Below are 27099 nucleotides of genomic sequence, written 5' to 3'. Positions count from 1 at the left end.
TCACTTGCCGAGCATTCCCTCTTTCATTCCCTTCTTACTCCACAGAAATAATAAGATTCCTATTGGAATCCCCATTTTGAAACGATAAGTGATGCAACTAAAAATATCGATCAAAACTCTGCTCAAAGCCGACAAAAGTATCTTGGCAAATAAACAGTTGCCAAATTAACCAAAATCTTCACTTAAATTGCAAATTCAATTTATAACAATTCAGAATCAAAACCATCTCTTTGAAAACTGACTTTCTGTCAGCACAGAATGGCCTTCTCTGCAACCTTGGTTTTTTACTGGTGGAGGTAATGCACTATGCAATCTCAGCTACAATCCCGGGAACTTGTGCATGTGCTGATCTACATAATTCATTGTAGTATTTAATAAATCGTTGTTTTTGATGAGAGCACTGATCACCCTGACCATCCTTTTTAACCTGACCTGTTCCCAGAAGTATCTGTGTGGCACATTACAGGCGGAGACCCACCAATTGAATTCTCCGCTAATTTCACAAACCTTAGCACCTGTTCTGTGTCACCATCACTGGCGGTAGTGATCGGAAAATGTACTTCAGTATGTTTTATGTATTTTTATAATGTACTTTTAGTATTTACCAAATATTTATGCTTCATGCTATTATTTATTTGCAAATAAATAGATCGGTCATTTTTATCCGCAATCTTCTGCTCTGTACGGGGATATCTATCATTTTGATGAGAGTTTGATAATTTAGTGTAAGATTACATTAATTCCAATTAGTGGGGTTAATGGTAATTCCTTGAGTACTCACCCATGTGACAACTGAATCGAGCAAAGGTGCAGCTTTCAGTTTATCAGAGACAAGATCTGCTTATGGAAACTGCTATTAAACCTTTGAGAGAAAAAATGGTTCTATAAAAACCCCAAATTTTGCATTTCATGATGGTGACACACCCCAGGGTGCAATGACACTGATAAATCATTTGAGCTTCATCCAGTGTTTGATGTCATCCGACTAATTGAAACATATAAGATTCTGACAGGGTAAATGCTGAGAGGTTGTTTCTCCTGGCTGGAGAGTCTAGAACTAGGGGGCATAGTATCAGGATAAGGGCTCGGCCATTTAAAACTGAGATGAGGAGGAATTTCTTCACTCAGAGGGTTGTGAATCTTTGGAATTCTCTACCCCAGAGGGCTGTGGATGCTGAGTCTTTGAGTATATTCAAGGTTGAGATAGATAGATTTTTGGACTCTAGGGGAATCAAGGGATATGGGGATCGGGCTGAAAAGTGGAGTTGAGGTCAAAGATCAGCCATGATCTTAATGAATGGCGGAGCAGGCTTGAGGGGCCGGATGGCCTACTGCTGCTCCTATTTCTTATGTTCTTATGTACCAATGGCGGCCTGTCAGAAGAGACAAGTGAGGCACGGCATCATCTAGAATTGTCACAGACTTCCCTAATCTAAACACTTCAACCAACTGTTTTTTTATAAGTTAAGTTTTATTAATAATAAACTATGAGAATGTAATAGAACATTAATTAATTGTTACTAAAGTGTAAATCACAAGTTAATATTTCTACATAAAGAAACATGCAGTGCATTCCAACTAACGACATTGCGCATGCGAAGAGGGCCCATTGCCATGGTAATAAGATAGTTTGGTTAGGCAAACTCACAGAATGCCTTATTCTATCATATTAATTTGTGTGTCCAAAAGGTCACCAGCTCCCACTGCACCGTACCCATCCAATTTGTTGCAAGCTTGTAAATCACATCAGCCCCTGAGTTATGTTACATCTTTTTAAACTTTTCTACAGATAAATACAAAGCATTGATTCAGCCAATTTTTTGTGAAATACAGAAGTCAAGGCCTAGATTCTCCTTATTTTGAACGCCCTTCTTGTGGTACGTTTCTGATGCTGAATGGTGGGAAGATCAGGTGTTTAGGCCTAGAATGGGGATTCTGTCACTACCAGTTTCTGTTGTCATTTTCCTCTCCTTCCCTCTTTTACCCCCCCCCCTCCCCCCCCAACCCCAGCGATTTCAACACTCCCCAATGTCTGCCAGAAAGACACCAGGAGCTTCTGGATAACATCATAATCTTTGAGCAACATCCAATGTTGCATTTCCCGCCTCCCCAAACCATAGTACCAGCCTCAAAAAGAACACCACTAGGGAATGCCTAATTGTATATGTTTGAATGGCCCCAACTTGGCAGAATTTAATTAACTCAGAAAAGTTTCTTCGACTGATGATTGATGGCTGCAGCTGGACAGAGCTGCAAGGAGGTTTGTGCTGGCGTACCTGATGTTGGGACTCTCTGGTCGGCATTTCTTGGTACGCCCACTTGACACTGAATCAAAATGACTGTTCTAGGCTGGTAAACTGCCATCACCACTTACATGCTGCAGCAGCACACAATTTCCTTCTCTCCACCCCATGGTAGGCTGCCAATGGACAGCACTAACACTACTGGCAACTAGCCCACAATAGTGAGCATGGGCGGGAGAAGAAAAGTGGGTGGGATCAAGGGGTGGGTTAGACAGCAATGGCATTGCAGTCCCAGTGTAAATCCAGTACTGACTTTGCCATGGATCTAGCCCCAAGAGTTTTAGATTAAGATGTTCCAAGTATGATAGACTGCAGAGTGTAATGAGTTTAAAAGAATTGATTTTTTTAAAGTTTAAAAAAACTTACACTTATATAGTGCCTTTCATGACCTCCGGGTGACCCAAAGCACTTTACAGCCAATGGAATACTTTTCAACTGTAATCACAGTTGTAATGTAGGGAACGTAGCAGCCAATTTGCACACAGCAAGCTCCCACAAACAACAGTGGCTGGAGTCATAGCTAGCACAAAGGAAGATGGTAGTGGTTGTTGGAGGCCAGTCATTTCAGCCCCAAGACATTGCTGCAGGAGTTCCTCAGGGCAGTGTCCTAGGCCCAACCATCTTCAGCTGCTTCATCAATGACTTGCCCTCCATCATAAGGTCAGAAATGGGGATGTTCGCTGATGATTGCACAGTGTTCAGTTCCATTTGCAACCCCTCAGATAATGAAGCAGTCCGTGCCCGCATGCAGCAAGACCTGGACAACATCCATGCTTGGGCTCATAAGTGGCAAGTAACATTCGCGCCAGACAAGTGCCAGGCAATGACCACCTCCAACAAGAGAGGTCTAACCACCTCCCCTTGACATTCAATGGCATTACCATCACTGAATCCCCCACCATCAACATCCTGGGGGTCACTATTGACCAAAATCCTAACTGGACCAGTGGCTACAAGAGCAGGTCAGAGGCTGGGTATTCTGGGGTGAGTGATTCACCTCCTGACTCCCCAAATCCTTTCCACCATCTACAAGGCACAAGTCAGGAGTATGATGGAATACTCTTCACTTGCCTGGATGAGTGCAGCTCCAACAACACTCAACAAGCTCGACACCATCCAGGACAAAACAGCCCACTTGATTGGCACCCCATCCACCATCTTAAACATTCACTCCATCCACCACCGGTGCACCGTGGCTGCAGTGTGTACCATCTACAGGATGCACTGCGGCAACTCGCCAAGGCTTCTTCAACAGCACCTCCCAAACCTGCGACCTCTACCACCTAGAAGGACAAGCGCAGCAGGCACATGGGAGCACCACCACCTGCAAGTTTCCAAGTCACACACCATCCCGACTTGGAAATATATCGCTGTTCCTTCATCGTTGCTGGCTCAAAATCCTGGAACTCCCTACCTAAAAGCACTGTGGAAGAACCTTCATCACACGGAATGCAGGAGTTCAAGAAGGAGGCTCACCACCACCTTCTCAAGGGCAATTAGGGATGGGTAATAAATGCTGGCCTTGCCAGTGATGCCCACATCCCATGAATGAATAAAAAAAATTCTCTGTTTAAAACTTGAATTTATATTAAAACAGACGTTGATTTGAACCCAATGCACTCTCGCCATATTTAAACTATTATTTCTAACCCAATTTACTTTTGGTCAGCCGGCTGCCATTAAATTACGAGGCCATTGATTGTACTGTGTTTTGAATTATTGTGGAAAAAAAACCCCACAGAGGTCTGTTAATTGTCTAAAGGCCACAGCTTGTTCCTCTTGAATCGTACACAGCAAGCGCACACATGGGAGCGTTTACTCTCTAATCATGATAAATGTCTTTGTGATGTTTACATTGGAAATTGTAATGCAAACCTGTTGCAAATTTAAAGTCGCAACTGTTAGTGCAAATGGTGTCTGCATCTGTGAGTTTTACCACAGCAAAGTATTATCCCTCCATCACCTACACAAGGCAAAAACACATTTACAGCAACTCAGCAGAAACATGCTTTGCCAAGGTTATTTATCTGACCTTTGGAACCCTGGGACTGCAGGAAAATCTGCCAGAAGCTGGGACACCTCAATGTTTTTTTTGCTGTTGTTACGTGAATCCTGCTGACATGATGGTTCAGTTCAAGTAGCTGGTTCTGAAGTTCAGTCGGGTAAGAGAGCTTATTAGTAGCTGTGTCTGCAAACAGCATAGCAGAGATTTCTGCAGGAAGTGCAACAGCCATTCAAATAATTGATTCTTTACTGTAATTTCTGTGTTAGAAATCATAGCACTTCATGAGCTGGATTTAGTGAGGATAAGATCTTTGTTCAAATATGTTCTTTTTTACCCCTTGCTCTTAAAGAAGTTACAGAATAATGCTCCTTTCATACTATCGGAATCCATGCCACGCTGTCTTGGGCACTGACCCAACACCACAAATAGAGTAAATCAGCTGAGAATGCATTGTTGACACTCTATGTACCACTTGTGAGATTACATTGGCACAGTATAAATGCAGTCAGTGGAAAGTCTGCCAAAAAAGATAATTTTGGAAAGTTAAAAAAACATCACTTCTGGCAGTACATTCGCCTTCCAGGGATTGAAAAGAGCTGGCCACCCCATCAGGAGTGTTTACCAGCAGCAGTTGGAGGTTGGTGAGCAGTTCCCTGTGTTTGTGTTTCAGTATGAATGCAGAACACGCTGCCTTCCACCCACTCAGTGATATATGAGTTGCCAATAGAAAAGCAGCTCCCTGCTCTCATCGTTCTTAAAATGAAATCAATGCTGCATTAAGGTGCAGGACTGCAGGGTTGCAAAATACGTGTTTGGATTTTGAATTATTGTATTTTTTCTCCTGTCACGGTTGTTCCTTTTTAAATTAGAGGATGCTCATTGGAATCAATAGTTTAAGCAAAAATAAACCATTACTTTCACCATCGCCAGGCATTACCACCCAGTACAAACGATGTCTGGTTCTTTTCGTTTGATTTCTTTTGTCCAGCTAATCACCGATCTGATCAGCAAACTCCTATTTTACTCCACTCTAAATACCTACCTCTGTGATATCTTTTTTATCACATGCATTTTAAGACTCTGGCAATTTTCATCTCAATAACACCCTGTATGCACTCAAAAATGGGGTGGCAGCAGAACCAAAATGGAACAATTGGTACTCCCACTGACTTATTGCTGTCTTGACGTCCATTCTGATTTGCAGGTGGATTTGAATCCAGGCAGCTAGAGGTCCCATCACAAACAGGCAGGAGCTTCATGTATAGCGGTAAAATGATGTAATTTAGACCCTCAACGACATTTTTATCTCTGCCCACCTGACTATCACCAGATCCTGCTCCCGTCCACCAATCATGGGCAGTACAAGTCAGGAGGCAGCCATTTCCACCAAACTCGGCTCCTGTCAGGTAAAGCTGGATGAAGTTTTTGAAGATATTTTTCTGGCAGTCGTTTGAGGGTTTTCCACCCTAATGGATTTGAAAGCTTATGTAGTTGCTGCTGTAGGTTCTGCACTCATGTTGCCTGATGCTCCACAGTGTTGCTTCTTTCTGTTCCTGATTATAAATATACCTCCCCTTTAGATGCTGCCGCAGGGCCCTGACAAGCACCCCCACCGTTCGATTATCCCACCTCCACATCAGCGAACTGCCCATGGGGAGTGCATTTTGTGATGGCACTCGGCATGCAGTCCGACCCTGATAATTGCACGGGTCCCAAGGTAACTCCTCTGACCCCACTGGCTTAATTGAAAGCAGACAAAAATCGCCCCCAATGCCCATTGTAACCACCTCAAAAAGACCACCAAATACTTGAAGCTTAATGTTTTGTTCCTAAAGCCATACAAACTCTTTTTGGTAATTTGCATTATTCATAGATGACTGATTATTATAAACTACTTAATGCTCATTTATTCACAATTACAGAAAATTTCAATTGAATGCCTATCTCTTTTCTCCTTTACTTCCTGAAGAACTCTTGGATTTAACTTATTTGGTTCAGACACCCAATTACCTTCAATCCTATGACTTTCTTAATAGTTTCTATAAACTAAAGGATACAATTCTAAAAGGGGTACAGGAACAGAGAGATCTGGGGGTATATGTGCACAAATCATTGAAGGTGGCAGGGCAGGTTGAGAAAGCGGTTAAAAAAGCATACGGGATCCTGGGCTTTATAAATAGAGCAATAGAGTACAAAAGCAAGGAAGTTATGATGAAACTTTATAAAACACTGGTTCGGCCACAACTGGAGTATTGTGTCCAATTCTGGACACCGCACTTTAGGAAGAATGTGAAGGCCTTAGAGAGGGTGCAGAAAAGATTTACTAGAATGGTTCCAGAGATGAAGGACTTCAGTTACACGGATAGACTGGAGAAGCTGGGGTTGTTCTCCTTAGAACAGAGATAGTTGAGAGGAGATTTGATATTCAAAATCATGAAGGGTCTAGGCAGAATAGATAGAGAGAAGCTGTTCCCATTAGCAGAAGGGTCAAGAATCAGAGGACACAGATTTAAGGTGCTTGGCAAAAGAGCCAAAGGCAACATGAGGAAAAACTTTTTTACACAGCGAGTGGTAATGATCTGGAATGCACTGCCTGAAGGGGTGGTGGAGGCAGATTCAATCGTGGCTTTAAAAAGGGAATCGGATAAATATTTGAAAGGAAAAAATTTGCAGGGCTATGGGGACAGGATGGGGGAGTGGGACTAGCTGGAATGCTCTTGCAAAGAGCCGACATGGACTCGATGGGCCGAATGGCCTCCTTCCATGCTGTAACCATTCTATAATTCTATAATTCTATGATAAAGTTCTTCTTTATTGACATCAACATGAATATATTATAGTCTAAATGTTTCAGAAACTTTGTTCACAGTGCCTGGAATCCTCTGATAATCTGCTCTTGTGAAAAGTTAATTTAGTTCCTCCATTCCTGCTATCCTTTAGAGGACAAATCATTGTTTAATCTCTTTCTTACTGCAAATATACTGCAAATAAATTCTTATTAGTCTTAATATTCCTTTAATATTGCTCAGCTTTCCCTCTCCAACTTCACCTCTCTTGATATCTTACATCTGCTTGAACGCTTTTGTTTTAAACATTTCTTCCCCTCACATTGGGCCTTAGACTACATAACAATCTAATGGAACGTATTTTATTTTCAAGGCCTTGAAATCATTTCTCCTCTGTTTTTGTACCATCATCAACATTTTTCGTTTGACTGTCATTTTCACAGAGCCTGCTCTTCCAATGTCCACTGTAGATATCTTATTGTTTAGCAATTGGCCTCATAATGCCAGATCTAATTAAAATACGATCACTAGCACCCCAATGTCCACCTACTGCTAGATTAATTGCTGAACATAATGGTAATAAAACATTCACTTTGGTACTCTGAATAATATACAAGACAAGCAGCCTCTGATTATTCAGATCAATCTTCACGTTCACCTCAGGTAATTACTATACAAGTGAAATTACCTATAAATGCAACCTTGCCATTCCTAGCAAACATATATATATATATCTATATATATATATATCTATATATATATATATACACACAAACACACTGAAGTGCCAGTCCAGGTGAGGCAAAAGTGCTATCACGAAGCCAAGACTGACTGAAGGAGTGCTGCACTGCTAGAATGAGAGCTAAAACTGAGGCCTAATCTGCCCATCAGGTGAAGCTGAACATGAAACTGTTGACCCCGGGAAACATTGAGGAACTGAAGAGGGATTGCAAAGGTTGGAGAACCGTAAAGCCCCTCTTTGATTCCCCAGTGCACTGGTGGGAAGCCATCAAGGCGAACATCAAGAGGTTCTTCATCCTCAAAGCTGTTCAGAAGACAAGAGAGAGGCAGAGGGAAACACCCCGACTCCAGAAAAGCATGCAGAATCTTCTCCTGCTGCAGTCGATGGGGATCGATGTCGGGGAGGAACTCAGAGAGGTGAAGGACCAGCAAGCCTCGCTCTTTGCCTCCGAGGCCTCCAAGATCATTTTCCGGTCAAGAGGCCGCTCTGTGGAGCAGGACGAGACTTGCTCACGTTTCTTCTTCCAAAAGGTGCACAGAGAAAGCTCTGTGATCAGCAGTCTAAAGGAAGAGGATGTCTCGGTCACGTCCTCGCAGCCCGACATAATGAAGATCTGCAAATCCTTTTGTGCCGGACTGTACGACGCGAAGCCCACAGACAGCGCGGCCTCCCAGTCCTTCTTGTTGTCTATCGTGGAGGTTCTAGACGACAGCAAGCGGGAGAGGCTGGATCATCCGCTAACTCTGGACGAACTGACAAAGGCCGTCCGTTCCTTTGAGCAGAGTAGGACTCCCGGAAGCGACGAGTTGTACTCGGCTCTGTGGGACTGGATAGGCCCAGACCTGCTGGAAGTGTACGGGGGTATGCTTCTGGCAGGCAGCAAGTCAGACTCCATGCGGAAAGGCATCATCACCCTCATCTACAAGCGGAAGGGGGAGAGGGAAGAAATCAAAAATTGGCGACCCATCTCACTACTTAACGTGGACTACAAAATTCTGTCCAAGGTCATCGCCAATCGGCTCAAGTCAGCCCTGGAGGTGGTGATTCACCCCGATCAGACCTGCGCTGTACCCGGCTGGAGTAGCCTGGCGCTACTCAGGGATACAATCGCCTACGTACAGGACAGGGGGGTGAACACCTGCCTGATCAACCTGGACCAGGAGAAGGCCTTTGACAGAATATCCCACACGTACATGATGGACGTGCTCTCCAAAATGGGGTTTGGGGAGGGAATCCGTAATTGGATCCAACTGCTCTACACAGACATCAGTAGCGCCATTTCAATCAACGGGTGGGAATCAGAAAGCTTCCCGATCAAATCTGGAGTCAGGAAGGGCTGTCCTCTCTCCTCCGTCTTGTTCGTGTGCTGCATCGAACCCTTTGCCAAGTCCATCAGGAGGGATGCGGGCATAAGAGGGGTGACAATCCCAGGCAGCGGAGGCACTCAGGTCAAGGCACATGGACAATGTCGCTGTCTTTTGCTCGGATCAGCTGTCGGTCCGCAGATTGATGAGCATCTGCGACCAGTTCGACCTGGCCTCAGGGGCCAGGGTAAATCGTACCAAGAGCGAGGCCATGTTCTTTGGAAACGGGACCAACCGATCCTTTGTCCCCTTCACCGTCAGGTTGGATTACCTGAAGGTGCTGGGGATCTGGTTCGGGGGGGCCGAGGCGTGCACCAAAAACTGGAAGGAGCGTATTTCCAAGGTGAAGCAGAAACTGGGACTGTGGGATCGACGATCCCTCTCGATCGTGGGCAAAAACCTGGTCATCAGGTGTGAGGTGCTCTCGGTGTTGCTGTACTTGGCACAGGTCTGGCCCATACCTCGCTCCTACGCCATGACAGTCATCCGAGCCATCTTCCGCTTTATCTGGAGATCAAAAATGGACCGTGTCCGCAGGGACATGATGTACAAATCTCTGGAGAAAGGGGGAAAAGGCGTGCCCAACGTGGCCCTCATCCTGATGGCCACTTTCGTGAGCGGCTGCATCAAGCTTTGCGTGGACCCTTGGTACGAAAACACAAAATGTCACTATGTGCTGAGGTTCTACCTGTCCCCAGTGTTGCGAAGGATGGGCCTGGCCACGCTGCCACGGAACACTCCGTCCAGTTGGACCGTTCCGCCCCACCTGTCCTTCATCGAAAAGTTTATGCAAAAAAACACTTTCAACCACAAGGCGATCAGTAAATGGTCCGCGCGTAACATCCTCGAGACCCTGCGGGAAAAGGAGACGATGGATCCTGTCAGTTGGTTCCCCGAGCAGACTGTCATTGTCATTTGGCAGAACGCCTCATCGCCAGAACTTTCAAACAAGCACCAAGACCTAGCTTGGCTGGTGGTGAGAAGGGCCCTTCCCGTCAGATACTTCATGCACTCCCGGAGTCTCAGCGCCACCGCACACTGTCCCAGAGGAGGCTGCGGTGGAGACGAGACCGTCACCCATCTCCTTCTGGAATGTGCCTTTGCAAGGAAGGTCTGGAGAGAGATGCAGTGGTATCTGTCCAGGTTCGTCCCGAGCAGTTCCGTAACACAGGACTCTGTGCTCTACGGGCTGTTCCCGGGGACGCACACCGAGACAGACATCAGCTGCTGCTGGAAGACCATTAACTCGGTGAAAGACGCCCTTTGGTCTGCCCGAAACCTGCTGGTCTTCCAGTGCACGGTGCTGTCCTCGACCGAGTGTTGCAGACTGGCACATTCCAAGGTCCAGGACTACGTGCTCAGGGACGCACTGAGGCTGGGTGCGGCCACCGCAAAGGCTCTGTGGGGAAAGGCAACCATTTAGAGCCTTCCCGCCATTGTATACCGAGGGGCTGCAATCAGGGAAAACCCCCCCCCCGGGCAGAATGTAAAATTCAAATTGCTGTAATGTACCTGTAATGAATCTGTAATCAATAATCTGTATTGAGTATAATGCAATGAGACACCCCAGAGTGCCATGAACTGTAATTATGTACAATGTGTTCATTGAACTGTACTTGATGTAACCTGCAAATTGTATAATCTGTATTGTGTATGTTTGTAATGTGATATGACAACTGTATTGTATGTATTGCTGCAAATTTTATAAATAAAGTATATTTTTAATTTAAAAAATCAGGTGGACATAAAAGCAGGTGGACATAAAAGCAGGTGTCCTGGCTAACATTTATCCCTCAACCAACACCACTAAAACAGATTATCTGGTCACTTATCTTGTTGCTGTTTGTGGGACCTTGCTGTAAACAAATTGGCTAACCCATTTTGCTACATTACAACAGTGACTACATTTCCAAAGTACTCCATTGACTGTATTGCCTGAGGGTATGAAATACACTATATAAATGCAAGTTTTTTCTTTTGTCTCGTTACCACGTCTAAGTAACTTGTTATCACAGTACTGGTCTTGATTCAATCTACTGCAACATCTGCATATCACTGATTTAATGTCCCTGAGCATTTCCAAGTTTCACTCAGAATAATTCTGCCAATTTATTCTCCAATTTCTGACTATTATTTTGGTCACAAGTACAATTGCTTTACTTTCTGATGATGGTGTATCTTCAGTTAGGTGCTCAATATGCTGCACCCTTCTATCCTAGTCTGTCAAATATCTTTAAAAATATCTGAAGGACATTACACTAGCACGGAAAAGCTACCGGAGGAACTTAGAAAGTACTGCTTAACTGGTTGATTTACACAAGAAGACCAAAAGAAAAGAAAAACTAAATAACTTTATACATTTGGGACAGAAACTAATGGTAATAAACTCAAACTATTTGTTGTTCATATTTTTTTATTTTGTTTTGTAATTTTTTGTTTTCTTTTGTAACCCAAGTTCTCTTGTAGAGCATCTTCACTCAATTAAGAGGACTGTGGCCTCTCGAAATGCTATAAACTTTTGGCATCTATGTTTTTTTGTGCAATATGCTTGGAGGCATTTACTTCCACTCAGAAACCACACTGAATACTTGAAAGGTCAAAGTATACAATAATCTGATGTATAATTTTGAACGAGATGAATAACAGGTGGCAATAGCAGCATGTGTTCTTCTAACATGATTAATCACAAAATTATGTTCCTTTTTTTGTAGCTGGATCACCAAAATAGGTTTTAATTCGCAGTTACAGTTTAACTATAACACTCCACCAAAAAGAGGGAGATTGAATACAAACACTACAGGGTGAGTTAATTTAACCTCAGTAATCAGATTCATTGTTCGTAAATTCAATAAAAATAATTTGTGTAACTTAAGAAAGCCTTCTGATTCTTAGGTTAAACCTGATTAAACCTAGTAATTGCCTCTTCCCTCGAAGGATGAGTTCCAACATTAAGATTAAACCTGATATGACACATAAATATCAATGTCAGCTTGCTGCAGCTCTTCTGTGACACACATCTCTCTATTTGGCAAAGGAGACACTTCATCTTCTCACCATACTGACAGACAGTACACTTTCAATCAGCTGCAACCACATACATGCAGCTAAATGAAGTCTCATGAGGGCGAAGGTCTGAGGTTGCAGCTAATGATGTGTGCCAACCCCTTTTGACAAAATGGGCTGGATCTTGCTGGAAAGATTAAAGCGTGTTAATGATGCACGCTGTTATTAATGCGCAAATCGGCCAGAAATTTCAGGGGATTAAAGATATATGCCGTGAGTTGCAAATCTCCAGAACTTGCTGGTCGATTTACGCCGCTCCGTTGTTTGTTTTGCAAAAACGTCATCTTGCCCTTAGCCTCCCCATTATTGTTAAGAACTTGTTGGATTTGCACGTTAATTGCCCATTAAACTCGCCGCAGAAAGTTAGGGTTGGAACTAACCCTAACTAAAGTAAGTAGTTAGCACTGCAGGTAAGCACTGCATTCACTCACATGCTGCAATGAATGGTTGAAAATATATACATACCGTTTTGAATGCATCTCAGGACTTTGAGCATACAATGACAGGCACTCGAGTCACCTCGTGCTGCATTTTTCAGACAAAAAAAAGGCGATTAAAGGAAAGCTGCACTTCTGTACAGCATTAGACTTCTTGAGAAGGAGGAGTTATGAAGTTCCAACATGCAATTTATGTTTTGGCTGAGCTCTGTCCCAGCTCATAAAAAGTGAATACACGACTAATGCACTGGCCTGACATACTGAAATTGGATTCTCATATTTGTGTTTAAATCCCTCCATGGCTTTGCCCCTCCCTATCTATGTGACCTCCTCCAGTGCTCCAACTCATCCACCCCTTTCCCCCCACCCGAACTCTCTGTTCCTCTGATTTCGGTCTCGTGCATTCCTGTCCCCTTTGCCCACCATTGGTTGTAGGGCCTTCAGCCATTTGGGCCCCATTGTCTGGAATTCCTTTCCTAGACCCATCCACCTCTGCACCCCCTCTCCTCCTCTAACTTTATCTTCATGCCTTGCATCTATCTAACTCTTTGCATTAATTTCTTTTGCTGTGGAAGGTGCCATTTTTGCATTTTAACATTGGTTGCCATGCCTTCTTGCTGAGTGCTGCTACTGGGAACTTGCAGCAAACAAAGTACTGAGGATGGAATCCTTCGGGGGTACCTATTGACCTCCGTGATTTAATAAGAAAGATGAGTTCATGAGAGCATAGTAAATACAGGAACATGTGAAACATTCCATTTGCACTCATCACTAACCCCCAGAACCTGCATTTACTGATTCCAACACTTCTTTCTGGACAAGTCAGAGAAGAATGGTCTTCATCATCTCTGTTTCACATGAAAGGCTGCCATTGAACCATGGTGTATACTTCAGCCATACTGCAGGTATCTTTTTGAACAAGAACAGCTCTTCTTGTGGCTGTGAAGATTAACAGAATATTAAGGTTTGACACGACCAGATCCTTACAACCCACTGCAGAGGAGATCTGCCAGATCAGTCAATTGACAGTTCATAGATGCATCAAGCAAGTGACAGATGCATGAGAGCGGATCGCAAAGTGCCACTGAAGAATGTGATCTGCTGTCATGGCTCTCCCGGGCAAATCCAGCGACAGACTCCTTTTAGTTGGAGCCCAAGGCCTCGATAGCCTCTTTCACAGGGGCAGATTTTTCTTTTCCTGTGCCTGGGCATATTGAATTACCTGGGCACGGCAAGTAGGGGAAAATGGGGTACTGAAAATTGCACGCTGCAGGGGACCCACGCAATTTTCTGTCCATTTAAATTAATAGAGTGGGTCCTTTTACTGGTGTCTGATCCTCCCTGCCCGCTTGACCTGTTTGCTGCTCCCAGGTGATCCAATGCACTCAGGTGCAGGACCAGGAAAATCTGCCCTACACTCTTTATGGGAGAAACCTCTGTCTGAATGAGATATCTCTATCTCCTCTAGCCACTCACTTCATGATGCACTGTAATAGTGAAAATCCTTCATGCATTGCTGCCAAAAGGTTGGAAGTCCATTCCTGCACATTCATCATCAACTCTTTTACAAGATGATCAGAACTACCCCAAAGGATGTCATGAAAGGAAGAACTTGCAATTATATAGCACCTTTCACATCCTCAGGATGTTCCAAAGTGCTTTACATCCAGTGAAGTACTGTTGAAACATAGTTATTGTTGTAATGTATGTACATGCAGCAGCCAATTTGTGCACAGCAAGGTCCCACAGACAGCAGTGAAATAAATGACCTGATAACCTGCTTTAGTGGTGTTGGTTGAAGGATAAATGTTGGCCAGGACACCAGGAGAACGTCCCGCTCTGCTCCAAATAATGCCATTGGATCTTTGCATCTTTTGCGAGGGCAATGGAGCATCTGGGACCTTGGTGAATGACGGGACCCTCAGTGAGTTAAGGATTGAGAAAGAAACAGAGAAGGAGGGTGAATTAGAGTCAAATCAGGTACAGAAAGAGAAATAAAGAGAGGGAAAGAAAGATTGGATTAAGAGAGAGAGAAAGAAAAGAGACAGAAAGGAAAAGTAAGAAAAAAAATTGACATTTTTTAAATCTCTAACAACAATTTACTACAGGCAGGAATGAGTTTGAACAGTTTAAATTGTTCCCTTTCTGGGCCAGAGGGGTTAATTGGCATTAACAATTATCGCATCGTTTAAAGAGCTGATAATAAAAAGATCTGTCTGTTCAAACAGTAAAATATGAATTTGACAAGCGCTGAATGTGAGTTAACGGATGGGTCGGTGTTGGGTATGAGTGAAGCACATCACAGAATGGTGCCCGTGGTCGCAGAGTGGTGCCCGTGGTCACAGAGTGGTGCGCCTGGTCACAGAGTGGTGCGCCTGGTCACAGAGTGGTGCCCGTGGTCGCAGAGTGGTGCCCGTGGTCACAGAGTGGTGCGCCTGGTCACAGAGTGGTGCCCGTGGTCACAGAGTGGTGCCCGTGGTCACAGAGTGGTGCCCGTGGTCACAGAGTGGTGCCCGTGGTCGCAAAGTGCTGCCCGTGGTTGCAGGCTGCTGTACATGGTCGCAGAGTGCTGCCCGTGGTCACAGAGTGCTGCCCGTGGTCGCAGGCTGCTGTACATGGTCGCAGAGTGGTGCGCTTGGTCGCAGAGTGGTGAGCTTGGTCGCAGAGTGGTGAGCTTGGTCGCAGAGTGGTGCGCGTGGTCACAGGGTGGAGCGTGTGGTCACAGGGTGGTGCGCTTGGTCGCAGAGTGGTGCGCGTGGTCACAGGGTGGAGCGTGTGGTCACAGGGTGGTGAGCTTGGTCGCAGAGTGGTGAGCTTGGTCGCAGAGTGGTGAGCTTGGTCGCAGAGTGGTGCGCGTGGTCACAGGGTGGAGTGTGTGGTCACAGGGTGGAGCGCGTGGTCACAGGGTGGAGCGTGTGGTCACAGGGTGGAGTGCTTGGTCGCAGAGTGGTGAGCTTGGTCGCAGAGTGGTGAGCTTGGTCGCAGAGTGGTGAGCTTGGTCGCAGAGTGGTGCGCGTGGTCACAGGGTGGAGCGTGTGGTCACAGGGTGGAGTGCTTGGTCGCAGAGTGGTGAGCTTGGTCGCAGAGTGGTGAGCTTGGTCGCAGAGTGGTGCGCGTGGTCACAGGGTGGTGAGCTTGGTCGCAGAGTGGTGCGCGTGGTCACAGGGTGGAGCGCGTGGTCACAGGGTGGAGTGCTTGGTCGCAGAGTGGTGCGCGTGGTCACAGGGTGGAGCGCGTGGTCACAGGGTGGAGCGCGTGGTCACAGGGTGGAGCGCTTGGTCACAGGATGGAGTGCTTGGTCACAGGATGGAGTGCTTGGTCACAGGGTGGTGTGCATGGTCACAGGGTGGTGTACTTGGTCACAGGGTGGTGTACTTGGTCGCAGAGTGGAGTACGTGGTGTCACAGGGTGGTGTGCATGGTCACAGGGTGGTGTACTTGGTCACAGGGTGGTGCCCGTGGTCGCAGAGTGGTGCCCGTAGTCGCAGAGTGCTGCCCGTGGTCGCAGGCTGCTGTACATGGTCGCAGAGTGCTGCCCGTGGTCACAGGGTGGTGTCCTTGGTCACAGGGTGGTGTCCTTGGTCACAGGGTGGAGTACGTGATGTCACAGGGTGGTGTACTTGGTCACAGGGTGGTGTACTTGGTCACAGGGTGGTGTACGTGGTGTCACAGGGTGGTGTACGTGGTGTCACAGGGTGGTGTACGTGGTGTCACAGGGTGGAGTACGTGGTGTCACAGGGTGGAGTACGTGGTGTCACAGGGTGGAGTACGTGATGTCACAGGTGGTGTGCATGGTGCCTATGGGGTCACACCGTGGCTCTTCATACTATGGGGATGATTTTTACTCTGATCTGGGTACCCCACACGTCTGCAGATATTCACGTGGGGAACTCGGAAGTAAATTGAGTGTGTCGCAATCTGTGATTGCAACTCAAATGAAGGTAACTATATGAGCTATCGGGTTTCCCATGCGCCAGGCAGCCAGGTTGACAGCCTGAAAACCTGAGAGGGGACAGGAGGGAGAGAGAGAGAGATCATTGGGCTTGGGAAAAATCAGAGGTCAAGTGAGTGGGGGGGGGGGGGACTGGGGGGGCCAGTAACGGAGATTGAGGGGAGATGTCCAGTGTTGGAGGGGGATCCACAACTGAGGTGGGAGGGAAGAGTCCAGCATTGGTGGGGGGGGGGGGGTTAAGGGGTCCAGTATCGGGGAGGGGAGGGTCCATCCAGCATCGGGGAGCGGGGGAGGGGGGGGGAAGGTCCAGCATTGGTGGCGGGGCGGAGGTTGGCCGATCGTGGGCTCTTGTCACACCAGGTGGGCTTGTTGGCCCTGGATGAAACACTCCTGCTCCTCCAGGCCCACAAGCAGTGCAATAAAGGCACTCACCTCGTGGATCCGGCCCTTCCCGCCTCCATTCACCTGACGTGATTTGGAAGCGAAGGGAAACACGAACAGGTAAGATTAAATTCATTTTAATGTTCCAATCCTGAAGGATCTCAATGAGGTACATTGCCCTTTTAAGTATCGGCCCGCTGGCTTTAAGTGGGGTTGGGACTTCCTGGTGTCTGCTGTCCACACGCAGACAAACCTGCCTGGGTTAAACCCAGAAGTGGGCGAAGTGAAGCCAGGATGCAGTCCTGCTCTAAAAAGCTTTATTTTAACTTCCCACCTGCCCCCAACCCACCCGTTCTTGGGGGTTAAAATTTACCCCTATGATTCATTCACAGTGAAGCCCCATTGCACCAGCAAAGCCTCACAATTTTGGGGGGTTATTGGTCATTAGTACTTTAAATGGGATTGGGCCTGCATAAAATACATTTCAACACTCAAATATTATTTATTTCATTAATTTTAACATACGAGCAAAGAAAAAGGGCCGGTTTCTCCCCCCACTTCTCCACATGCACAGGATAATTGGATTCTTCCAACAGAGTATGAACACTGCGTACCAGTAAGTTACAGATGTAGGAAGCAGTTCTTCAAAGTGCAGGCCAGCAGCACCTTAGTTGACTTGTGATAATCTTTCCTCACATGAGTAGAGTAAACGTAAACCAGCCTCTAATGGGAGAGTGGCTGGGAACCACAACTGAGCAAGGCCCTTTCTTGTACGTTCAAAAATGATTGAAAAGCACTTTCTCCTTATTTTGTAAATCATTTTCTCCCCCTTTTTAGGCTTTTGCATACCATGTACCACTCTCTGTAAATATGTCCAGAGAACCTACTGAATCAGCCTTGGGAAGTGAAGTGGTTTCAAATGGGTTGACTTAACCTATGATCGTCCCTCATATCTGCTCCCCAACTTCCTGAGATAGGAGGGGATCACAGTATGGAGAGCCACGGTGAGACCCCATAGGCACCATGTACACCACTCTGTGACCACGTACACCACTCTGTGACCACGTACACCACTCTGTGACCACGTACACCACTCTGTGACCACGTACACCACTCTGTGACCACGTACACCACTCTGTGACCACGTACACCACTCTGTGACCACGTACACCACTCTGTGACCACGTACACCACTCTGTGATGTGCTCCATTCATTACCAACACTGACCCATCCTTTAACTCACATTCAGCTCTTCAAATCCATATTTTACTGTTTGAACAAACAGATATTTTTGAAAAGCATTGCAATAACTCACATGCCGCAATGAATGATTGAAAATATATACACACCGATTTGAATTGCAAAATAAGCACACAACCTTGTATTTTGCAGTTATATGTTAGAACAAATTGCTATTTTCTAAGCAAAACAAAAACCCTAACTATTGAAACAAATCTACTTTGAAAATCTCACCTCGGGTCATTGCAGTGTAAACTGATTTACAATTCCAATGAACTTCTGTTTTTCAGGCAAAGGCCTCAAAAACTCCTAATAATTAACTCACTTTCCCTGTCTGTGTCTGTACAGTTTGACCTTCTGGTGTAAAGCAGTCCCTCCATCATGGACTGTTCACCATATCCTGAGGAAAATCTAGATACTTTCAACAAAATCTCAAAAATATGCTTTGAAAATGCGATGTTTTGTTTGGGTGATTCAGAGCTCTATTCCATTGGCATATAAACTGCCGAAAGATCTGAAAAGGGGTTTAGAAATGTGCTAAGTGACATAAGCATGTTTCTTTTTTCACGTTTTAAGTCATTAAATCAACCGGTTAAATCAGTTCTGGCAGGCACAGACAACAGCCATCTGGCCACCATGAGTTTGGGGAAACAATAGTCAAAGTGACAGCATACATGCAGGGAGGGGGAGTGTGTGCCTACCTGCTTTAAAAAAGGGACAGGCCATCCTGAACCCAGAAATGATTAGATTTTGGATTACATTGGTTCTCGAGTTCAGTTAGACATTCACACAAGCTACCTAATTAAAAGGGTTTATCTCGTTGCATTGCCCTTCAATCATGTAAACTACTCTCAATTCCATAAAATGTAATTATTATTGCTTAGGCAATTCTTACTGATATAGAACAAATACAAACCAATTTGGGAGGGTACTTTTTTTTTAGGAAGCAGGAACGTTTTATCCAAACTATCTTGAACTGACTAGGTAATCAATTAAGAATTAGCAATCTCGAGTAATGTCAACTATGGTCATTAGTTCCATCAGTTATATGTGTTGAATTTTTGGCAGGCATGTCAATAGATATTATATTGACTAATATAAAGCTATTATAATAAGTTCTACTCCTTGAACACGTATTTAAGGTTATTTAAATAATGCAGCAGTGTTTTCAGTGCCACTGCACAAGCTGTTCTCTGGAGAATGATCTCAGATTAAGTGATGGACTGCAGAATATCGTTTTTCTGGGCCCTATTTGTAGTTAACCAATAAACCAAGTTACAAAGAACATGATTACAATTTAGCTACCAGTATAATTCCAGGCATTTTATCCTTTAGAATGCCATAGGAATTTTACAGCCAGAGGGGCAACTTTAACTTGTTGCACCTGATGTTAACAGGGCGGTAACGGCCTCAAAATGGGGTGAGTAGATTTAGGCCCCATTAACCCTGACATTACTGGTGCCATTTTGAAAGTGGACTACTGCTGGGTGCCCAAAGCACCTGCCTATTTCAGGTGGTAGGCCCCTTTTAATATACAAAAAGGGGTCCTAGACCCCTTCAATAATTTACAAACAAAAGCAATATGTAAAAGATATCTTCTGTCACAACGAAAACAAAATGTGATATTGAGCGCAGCTATCTGATCGGAATTTATTATTGATAGGGTTAACATATGGTGATGGTCTTGTTCAAGTTCAGACTTGGGGAAATTGAACAAACATTCCAGGTTAACTGTTTACAATGGCTTGATTCTTAAGTGTTCTTTTGAAAAAATAGTCCAATCTTTAATTTTTAAAAAAACTTACCATAAAGCTGTTGGACTATAACCTGGTGTTGTAAGACTCCTTACATTTACCATAAAGTGACTAACCTCCCAACTGACGCCACCATGATGCACAACCTTAGGCCTCCTCCTGCTCCACTGAAAATAATGAACAGCAATGGGATGCTGAGAGTAAGAGGTTAGTTGAAGCCACATCTGTAAATGTGCTAATGGAAATAGATGGTCGGAAATAAGTTTTACATTGTTAAATTTTATTGAACTATTATCTGTGCATTGTGCACAGATCACAGGCCTTTAACCCATGGTGCTGAGGTCTCTTGATCTATTGTACTATTGAAGTTTGTTTGTTCTAATGACAGTGTATGAGGGACACCCAGCTTTATGTAGAGGATTTATAGTGTCCTTTCTTAAACAGTGACAATGTAACATGTATCATGGAGTGAGAAGTTTTTTTCAACACTTGCGTATTGTCATTGTTCTAATCCCTGGTGTGAAACAACAGTAGCAAAGCCAGGGACTGTAAGTTGTAAACAATTTTACAACACCAAGTTATAGTCCAACAATTTTATTTTAAAATCCACAAGCTTTCGGAGGCTTCCTCCTTCCTCCTTTCATTTCCACATTCACCTGAGGATTTCATTTCCACATTTACCTGAGGAAGGAGGAAGCCTCCGCAAGCTTGTGGATTTTAAAATAAAATTGTTGGACTATAACTTGGTGTTGTAAAATTGTTTACAATTGTCAACCCCAGTCCATCACCGGCATCTCCACATCAGGGACTGTAAGAGTTGCATTAATAGAATTAGAATGAAATAGGTTATGCCCTGATAGTGGTTGGTGTGACAGTAGAACAAGTCCGAAAGACAAGCAGTCACTGAAATCCACAGGCATTGGATTCCTAATAGATATTATTTAAGCTCACGGGAACCGTCTTTCCTAATTCTGCATAAAATGTTTCCTGTGACGATTTATCTCCTAATTGTATCATTGCATCCTCTTGATTTTGTGGCAGAAATAATTTCCTGTTGTTGGCAAATAGTCAAATGAAAACTGAAGCGCCTCTAGCCAAGCTGTTCCAGTACAGCTACAACACTGGCATCTACCCGACAATGTGGAAAATTGCCCAGGTATGTCCTGCCCACAAAAAGCAGGACAAATCCAATCCGGCCAATTATTGCCCCATCAGTCTACGCTCAATCATCAGCAAAGTGATGGAAGGTGTCGTCGACAGTGCTATCAAGCGGCAATTACTCACCAATAACCTGCTCACCGATGCTCAGTTTGGGTTCCACCAGGACCACTCGGCTCCAGACCTCATTACAGCCTTGGTCCAAACATGGACAAAAGAGCTGAATTCCAGAGGTGAGGTGAGAGTGACTGCCCTTGACATCAAGGCAGCATTTGACCGAGTGTGGCACCAAGGAGCCCTGGTAAAATTGAAGTCAATGGGAATCAGGGGGAAAACTCTCCAGTGGCTGGAGTCATACCGAGCACAAAGGAAGATGGTAGTGGTTGTTGGAGGCCAATCATCTCAGCCCCAGGGCATTGCTGCAGGAGTGCCTCAGGGCAGTGTCCTAGGCCCAATCATCTTCAGCTGCTTCATCAATGACCTTCCCTCCATCATAAGGTCAGAAATGGGGATGTTCGCTGATGATTGCACAGTGTTCAGTTCCATTCGCAACCCCTCAAATAATGAAGCAGTCCAAGCCCGCATGCAGCAAGACCTGGACAACATCCAGGCTTGGGCTCATAAGTGGCAAGTAACATTCGCGCCAGGCAAGTGCCAGGCAATGACCATCTCCAACAAGAGAGAGTCTAACCACCTCCCCTTGACATTCAACGGCATTACCATCGCCAAATCCCCCACCATCAACATCCTGGGGGTCACCATTGACCAGAAACTTAACTGGACCAGCCATATAAATACTGTGGCTACGAGAGCAGGTCAGAGGCTGGGTATTCTGCAGCGGGTGACTCACCTTCTGATTCCCCAAAGCCTTTCCACCATCTACAAGGCACAAGTCAGGAGTGTGATGGAATACTCTCCACTTGCTTGGATGAGTGCAGCTCCAACAACACTCAAGAAGCTTGACACCATCCAGGACAAAGCAGCCCGCTTGATTGGCACTCCATCCACCACCTTAAACGTTCACTCCCTTCACCACCGGCGCACAGTGGCTGCAGTGTGTACCATCCACAGGATGCACTGCAGCAACTCGTCAAGGCTTCTTCGACAGCACCTCCCAAACCCGTGACCTCTACCACCTAGAAGGACAAGAGCAGCAGGCACATGGGAACAATACCACCTGCACGTTCCCCTCCAAGTCACACACCATCCCAACTTGGAAATGTATTGCCGTTCCTTCATCGTCGCTGGGTCAAAGTCCTGGAACTCCCTTCCTAACAGCACTGTGGGAGAACCGTCACCACACGGACTGCAGCGTTTCAAGAAGGCGGCTCACCACCACCTTCTCAAGGGCATTTAGGGATGGGCAATAAATGCTGGCCTCGCCAGCGACGCCCACATCCCATGAACGAATAAAAAAAAAATGTACTAGTACAACACTAGTGAAACTCTGAATTCTGAGATTTACAGAAAGAATAATGGATACCAGAGAATGAATTCAATGCCACAATCTAATTGAGGGGTTAAGATGATGTAACAAAATACAACAGCAATTAACTAACAATTTAATACCATCATCTGAACCCTGGGATTAAATTGTTCCTTTGAAATTATTCAACTATCTGATTTAAAAATATATTGTAACAGTGTGAGAGAGGGACGATATGCGAGCCAAAGGCTTTTGAGAGCTCTGTATCAGCGATAGGGGTACAGCTTTAAGAAGTTGTATAAAATGTCAGAATGACCAAGGCAATGTGGTTTGGCTTTAAGAAATTGTTGACCTTAACTGCCTTTAATCAGGGACGACCCCCAGTCTGTAAGGATAAATGGCAGGGAAATAGTTCAGTTGAGGAGAGGAGAGGAGAGGAGGTTGGAGATGAGAGTGAGAAGGTGTATGCTGGAAAGGAATCCCTTGTACTGCTTTGTTCATCACTGCACATAAAGACACAACTACTGTGGGTGAATAAATCTGACTTGTTTTAAACGTCAAGCTCTAGTCTGCATGTCTAATTGACCACTGGGTCCTGGGCCTGCTTCAGCTTGTTACAGTATATAGACTAACTGTGTGATGTCGTGGTGGTAAGCTGCAAAATAACAGTGCCATACATTGTAGTCATCCTGTCAGTGTCATTAATTCTTCAATGAGGACGCTATCATGCATCATGTCTGATGATGCCTGCCATGACACTCAAAACCCAGAATATAACTGGTTACCATTTCCCAAGATACACAATTCAAAAATCAATGTCCATATAAGAGTGATTTCAAAGTTGTAATTGCATTTTGGGGCCCAGGTGGCTAATTACTGCTCAAACTTTGTTCCATTCGTTGATAAGATCACCTGAAGCCCTCGGTGAGATTTCTGCTTTGTAATCACTCTCAGGTAGCTGATATTCCCTATTTAATAAATGCTGTAAATATAATGGAGCATTATAATCAGTTTTGTGCAGGTTGCAGGTGACAGCTATCAGTGCAGATGCTGGTGTTCAGTGGTGCTATTGCTGTGAGATAATGTTCATTAAGTGGGAATTTTTGTAGTGTCAATATTGCAAGTGTATCGAAAAAATACTTTGCATTTGATTATCAGGGTATTCTAAGGTCAGCATATACTGTGCTATTTTAATGAGTGATGCAATGAAGCCTAGGAACTAGATGTCTTATTTTCAGGACTAAATGTGCTTTTGTAAAAAGAAAATCACAGCTCTTGTTGCATTATGGAAAAACCTGAAGATTTGTTGTAACTTTCATATATTCACAGAGCCTGCAGTAATGTTGGAGTACCTTCACCACATGGACTGCAGCGGTTCAAGAAGGCAGCTCACCACCACCATCTCAAGGGTAATGAGGGATGGCCAATATGTTGGTGACACTCATATCCCAAGAATGAATAAAATAAATTTTAAAATTGGGTACTGTCTTATTTTGCCACATTTTTCAATGTAGATCATCACAAAATGTTGCAAAGAGGCTTAAAAGAAGTCGGTGAAGCATGGAAATCAAATTTTAAAAGTTAAATGGCAGTCTGGAACAGGACCTGGAAAAGGGGATGTGTGAGCATTTTTTATTTTTCGCAAAACAAAAGGGTCAAATGTTTTACGTCATTCCTAACACGCAGCCGTTCTAAGAAAAGAGGAATAAAACATGAGGTTGCAATGTCACAGACATTATAAAAATAATACATTTTGCCACATTCCATAATCTTGAAGAAAGCTCCTCAGAATAATGCAACCTCTAAATTTTGAAGACAGCATAAAGCTACGGGAGTTGCAAACTGCCTTGTGACATCATGAAATAGTCAAAAAATTACCCCTAAATTTGTTTGGATTAATTCATGTCACTTTGACCTACTAGAAGGACAAATTGATAAGAAAACTCATTTGAAGTTATGCTAAAATTTAATTATGAAGGCTAAATTTTATTGTGAAATTTATTTGTGAAATTAAATCACATTTAAAGAGATCATCACATTCTTAGGGAGGAAATTTCAATCAGTCATTTCTTGAAGATCCCAGCATCATTTTGATCATAACATCACAAGCAATGTATGGATTTTTTTAGTAACATGATGGCATTTGAGATATTACAGATTAGGTTATATCTTTGTAAATAGACAAAACAGATTCTCCCATCAATATTAGGGAGCAACAATGTTTTATATTATTTTTAAAGGCCTAATGCCTCTGAAGTAATGTTATGTAATAGGGTTTCATTATTACTGGAACATGAGTCATAACATTTAATTGGGAACAGCAAATATTGTTTTCACAGGGCATTACTATATTATATCATTATGAAAAAGCTCATGGATTACACATTAGACTGGTCACATTGGAATAATCATTTCTGGCAAATTAAAAAAACTTTTTTGATATGTACACAGGCATTCACATTCAACCAGCAAAGTATTAATGGAAGAATCAGAGTTGACTTACACTGTTCACTATCTCTATTACTTGTTAGCTTCGGGAAGCTTCTGACAGAGGCAAGGATGTAATTGCTGTTTGAATATTGTGCAAACAGAAACCTTGTTTTAATATGAACATATGAACAATGACGGACAGGAAAAGACCCTCTGGTCCATCCAAGCCTGTCCCACACAATTGTATCCCAATATATACACTCCCCACCCCACCCATGTGATCTCCTGGGAGAGGCGAAAAACCAGATAAAAACTAATTTGATGAATTTTTTTTCCAGATGTAGCCTTAGCAGTTAAATTGGATGTTTTAGGTATTCTGAGGACTCTCATTCTAATAACACCATTGAAATTTGACAGTGGTTTTGCAATTTCTCCATCTATCAGTGCTACAGTAGTCTCCAAAACATGCTATTCTGGAAAATGGGACCATGGGCTCATTAAATCACCTGGCTGTGTTACCATATATATTCTTTAATCATACACATATAGTATACCATGTGATTCAAGCTTTTAAAGTATTGTCCAGGATACAAATCTTCATCGGCTGAACAATGGGAAAGGCTCAACTATAAAAACCTCTAATCAAGAACAGTGATAACATCCAGAATCATTATGTAAAGTAGGAACCAATTTAGAGAACGTGAAAAAACCTGGCCCCCAGAGCCTTTCTTGCATTCATCATTGCAAACTGCCGTTGACCCCAAAACCTTAATTAGAGTGAGTGCAAAAAAAAGGCAACACCGTGCAATTTCATCAGCTTTCTATTCTCTATTCAAGCTCAGCACCTTATGGAGACTGCACTAAAGTAAAATGACGCTTCCAGCACTTCATTATAACACACCATTCACAACATTGCTGTTTATACGAACATACGAGTTAAGAGTAGGAGTAGGCCATTTGGCCCCTCGAGCCAGCTCTGCCGTTTGATAAGATCATGGCTAATCTGATTGTGACTTCAACCCTACTTTCTCGTCTACCTATTATAACCTTTGACTCCCTTGTTTATCAGGAATCTATCTAACTCGGCCTTAAAAATATTCAATGACCCTGCCTCCACCGCTCTCTGGGGAAGGGAGTTCCATAGACTCACGACCCTCTGAGAGAAAAAATTTCTCCGCATCTCCGTCTTAAATGGGAGACCCTTTACTTTTAAACTGTGGCCCCTAGTTCTAGTCTCTCCCACAAGGGGAAACATCCTCTCAGCATCTTCCCCTTCAAGTCTTTTCAGGATCTTATATGTTTCAATAAGGTCACCTCTCATTCTTCTAATCTCCAATGTATACAGGCCAAATTTCTCCAACCTTTCCTCATAAGATAACCCCCTCATCCCAAGAATCAGTCGAGTGAACCTTCTCTGAATCGCCTCTAAAGCGGTTATGTCCTTTCTTAAATAAGGAGACCAAAACTGCACACAGTATTCTAGATGTGGTCTCACCAATGCCCTGTACAACTGTAGCAAAACATCTCTACTTTTATATTCCATTCCCCTTGCAATAAATAACAACATTCCATTTGCCTTCCTCATCACTTGCTGTACCTGCATACTAACTTTTTGTTATTCATGTACAAGGACACCCAGATCCCTCTGTACCTCAGAGTTCTGCAATCTCTCTCCATTTAAATATTATACTGCTTTTCTATTCCTCCTGCCAAAGTGGACAAGTTCACCTTTTCTTACATTATACTCCATCTGCCAAATTTTTATCCACTCACTGAACCTACCTACATCCCTTTGCAGACTCCTTAAGGGGCTCAATTTTAGGGGGCAATTGGGGGTGCGTTGGGGGTGGGTCGGCTCCGAAAATCGCGGAAATCCTGTTTAGGTTCGGAAGCTGGCTCCAACCCGCCGACTTCCGAGTTTCCCAAGGACCCACGTGCGGACGACAGAAGTCCCACCGGCAATTAAAGCCGGTGGGATGACAGTTAAAGAGCCAAATATACCTCATTGAGGTACTTAAGCACTTTACCTGTGACAGATGAAGTAATTGTAACAATTTTT

At 44.2% G+C, this 27099-nt stretch overlaps 1 long non-coding RNA gene across 1 annotated transcript; it reads left to right on the top strand.

Moving 5' to 3' along the window:
* The first annotated feature begins 4405 nt into the window (after nucleotides 1-4405).
* On the top strand, nucleotides 4406-24019 carry LOC137342854 (uncharacterized). The gene is made up of 3 exons (XR_010967368.1): nucleotides 4406-4465; nucleotides 11912-12001; nucleotides 23940-24019. It is a non-coding gene; the product is annotated as an uncharacterized lncRNA (long non-coding RNA).
* The last annotated feature ends 3080 nt before the right edge of the window (nucleotides 24020-27099 follow it).

Source organism: Heptranchias perlo, chromosome 26 (genome assembly GCF_035084215.1).
Source record: "Heptranchias perlo isolate sHepPer1 chromosome 26, sHepPer1.hap1, whole genome shotgun sequence".
Taxonomy (NCBI): Eukaryota; Metazoa; Chordata; class Chondrichthyes; order Hexanchiformes; family Hexanchidae; genus Heptranchias; species Heptranchias perlo.
The sequence above is the reverse complement of the archived record's forward strand: the minus strand, read 5'-3'. Positions and strand labels throughout refer to the sequence as shown.